The 2,500-nt window shown below is 33.7% G+C and overlaps 1 long non-coding RNA gene across 1 annotated transcript in view; it reads left to right on the top strand.

The window, feature by feature from the left end:
* The window catches only part of LOC118761134, a 52,600-nt gene that overhangs the window by 44,928 nt on the left and 5,172 nt on the right, over positions 1 to 2,500 (top strand). The window contains exons 4-5 of the long non-coding RNA XR_004997170.1: positions 893 to 898; positions 2,238 to 2,244. This is a non-coding gene — a long non-coding RNA (uncharacterized LOC118761134). The remainder of the gene's footprint in view (positions 1 to 892; positions 899 to 2,237; positions 2,245 to 2,500) is intronic.

Raw genomic sequence — 2,500 nt, 5'->3', positions numbered from 1 at the left:
AGCCTACAATTGGAACAAGACACACACATGCGGTGCAGCTTTTTAGAGTGAATCCTTGGCAAATTTTAAGAAATTTATTGACATTTTATATTTTGTGGAAAAAAATTCAAATTTCCATGAATCTAATGCCATTCGGAATTTAAAATTAGATTTTATAAAATAAAATGATAAAAACGTGAAACGTTTACTCAATAAATCAATTAGGTTAACCTACAAACTATAGAATATTTGGAATTTTCTTCTAATTTCCGATACAGATCCTAGCGACAAAGCGTAACTTAACTACGAAAACGTCTTTGTAAAATGTTAATCCTGTATTAAGACCTGAAAGTTTGACAATGTTAATGCTGTTTACAGTATCTTCAAACAAAATTGCAATTGGCTTTTAATGAAATTAGTCTTATTACATGTTGTAGAAATTTGAAATGCTCTTTTATAACAGTTGATTTTGCTTATCCGAATTTGTGTCGCTTATCAGAGATTTTCTGTAATTATCTCAAATCAAATATATATTCCGTTTGTTAAAATAATCTAGAAGTATCTTTAGTTACACACATACATACATTAGTCATACACATGTATACACATATACACATGCGCACACACAGAAACACACATATACATATGCGCGCACACAGATACACACACTAACACACATACGCACACATGCACTTAAAAATTCTAAAAAAAAAAAGATTATTAAAAAACATCAAATAAGTAGCTTCATTTAAAATATTATTCTTAAGCAGAGTTATTATTATTGCACGTGTATAGATATGGAAAAAATGATTTCTTTTTCACTGAAAGCTAATTTGCATTGCCGAAATTTATTTAACTTTTTTTGCGGTAGTATGGTGGTGGTGGTGCTAGTGGTGCTTTTGGTACAGTGGAGAAGAGAGTTCCTACTTAAAATCTTTTTTTTTTCTTGTTGCTCATTTGTAACGCATGACATTTAGATATGTTCTTCTCTCCAACGTTTGCATTGTTGCGACTGTTCTTTTATTGCTATTATTCTAATTGTAGTTGCCTTAGTGTAGCTCCAAGTCAGTTCTGACAGGGAAGATTTATAACCAAAAAGCGTTCCAGCCATGAAAAACCTAACTTTTTATGTGTCTAGAACTGCATTGTCACATAATATCATTCTTTCTTTTACTGCGGTATACTGTGATTTGAGAAAGATTTTGCTGCTATTTCAAGTACTTAAAGTGACCACATAGAGGCTCCTAGTGGCAGTAAACATCGTTGTCGTTGCAGTAATGGAGATTCGGGAGATATTTCTCAATAACATAATGCACAGTATGGCTTCTTTTCGAATGGTTCGTAAGAAAAAATTATATATATTTCTGGTGTTTGAATCTGTCTTCAGCAATTCTTCAACTTTGTCGTTGCTTTTACCTTTTAGGAGCATAGCTTGATGCTAAAGTCCTTAAAATTGAATAATTTCGAGTGCCTTGAGGACTGTTGAATCCAAAGATTCGAGTAGGGCTCTTCTCTACATAGGAAATGAAAGAAGAATGTTAGGGATTGAAAAGCATATGGAAGAAGCTGACAAGACAGTATCGTACATTGCATATAAGGTCACGGCTTCCTTGACATCTCTGTAGAATATCGACACAATCCACTTTTATAATTCTGCATATTACAAACCGACCGATTTTCGCTCCTTCGATTGTTCTATTCTTGATTACACACACACTAGATCCTCTTTTCCTTCCCATAATTTTTTCGACTCCATCAGCTCTGCATCAAAGATTACAATTTTTACACTAAATTCCAAAAGCTAGAGCACTTCCCTTTTCAAATTTTTCACTCATTTAGCCGGAGATACTGATCTCTTCAATTCTGAACAACCAACCGAACTACTATCCCAAAAGTACATCTGAGAACCAATTTCATTTCAGCAAGACTTGCCATCCGAAAGACGTTTCATTACAACAGTTTGTTTTTTTCTCCTCTCTTGTATACCTTGATGCTGCTTTACAATCCTAAATGTTTGCTGGTGTGTGAATGCTTATGTGTGTGCAAGCGTATGGGTATGAATATGCATGTGTGTGTTTACGTATGTGCATGCATATGCATTGCACCAATTACAAGTCTCCCTTCTTTTTTCTCTAATCCTTCTTTCGTTGCACCCCATTTTTCTATTTTTTTCCAAACCATCTTCTTCCACATCCATTTTTTGTATTGTGTGAGCATAACTGTATGTGTGTGCATAGTTGTTCAACAGCGTCCTTGAGGTCGTGTGTAGCACCACCGGGTTTTATAACGTTTTTTTTTGTTTTATATATATAACGTTTCCTATTTAACTTAAAACTTATACGGTTACACAAATAATCAGAGAAACAACGTTTCTTTCCCGTTCATCTAACGATGAAAATAAGGTTTTATATTTTTTAAGGGTTGTTACCTGTAAAAACTATTTATTAAGGTAATTTTGAAGTGCTATTTCTTGAGTATTAGTTTCTCTTCCGAAACAGTCCACCGTTTTGTCGTATCTTCT

The sequence above is a fragment of the Octopus sinensis genome, unplaced genomic scaffold (genome assembly GCF_006345805.1).
Source record: "Octopus sinensis unplaced genomic scaffold, ASM634580v1 Contig09254_ERROPOS363161, whole genome shotgun sequence".
In the NCBI taxonomy this organism is placed as follows: Eukaryota; Metazoa; Mollusca; class Cephalopoda; order Octopoda; family Octopodidae; genus Octopus; species Octopus sinensis.
The sequence above is the reverse complement of the archived record's forward strand: the minus strand, read 5'-3'. Positions and strand labels throughout refer to the sequence as shown.